This window comes from Chinchilla lanigera, unplaced genomic scaffold, assembly GCF_000276665.1.
Source record: "Chinchilla lanigera isolate Chin_1 unplaced genomic scaffold, ChiLan1.0 scaffold00029, whole genome shotgun sequence".
Classification (NCBI taxonomy): domain Eukaryota; kingdom Metazoa; phylum Chordata; class Mammalia; order Rodentia; family Chinchillidae; genus Chinchilla; species Chinchilla lanigera.
Window position 1 is genome coordinate 7,287,966 of NW_004955430.1, and position 614 is coordinate 7,288,579.

The 614-nt window shown below is 36.3% G+C and overlaps 1 protein-coding gene across 1 annotated transcript in view; it reads right to left on the reverse strand.

Moving 5' to 3' along the window:
- Positions 1-420: 420 nt before the first annotated feature.
- Positions 421-614, reverse strand: part of Arf4 (ADP-ribosylation factor 4) — a gene marked incomplete in the record, with an annotated part of 31,064 nt that continues 30,870 nt past the window's right edge. The window contains 1 exon segment of the mRNA XM_013515600.1: positions 421-614.

A 614-nucleotide genomic window follows, 5' to 3' on the forward strand; every position in this document is an offset into this window, starting at 1 on the left:
AAATATTCACATGTAGTTTTTCTCCTGAAGTTCTAAAACATGAGGCTAAAAAGGGCTCACAGATTATGATTTTCATGGTAGGGTAGCATCACCTCAGTCAATGTATCTGCCACACAAACCGCATTTACAATACTTGTAAGCTGTTAGCTATGAAAGAAATACATGCCTACATGCTTTCAGACCAGTTCATTTTATAACATTTCACTATTGATCTGACTTTTGAAATTGACAGCATCAAACGGGGGTGTATCAGAGAAAACTGAATTTCCCATGTTCCATCCCACTCTTACATACCTGAGAACCTTAAGTTTACTGCCAACTTAAACCTGCTGGGATTGTTTCACAGCCCACACTATGGGAAATATGTAAACCAATTTTTGCTACACAAGAAAATCCATTTCAAACATCAAGACTCAAAAAGAACAGACGCATGATACATTTTATCATTTTATTAGGAATAATTCCAAATGGGCTATGAAGAAAAATTACTCAGTTTGATGAGTCTTCCAAAAACTCCTCATGAAGCTATGTTCATCAATAAACAGTAAAACATCAGCAGAACCATTATATACTGGGCAAAGGGTCAGGCTGACACCAAAAGTAACATGCAACAT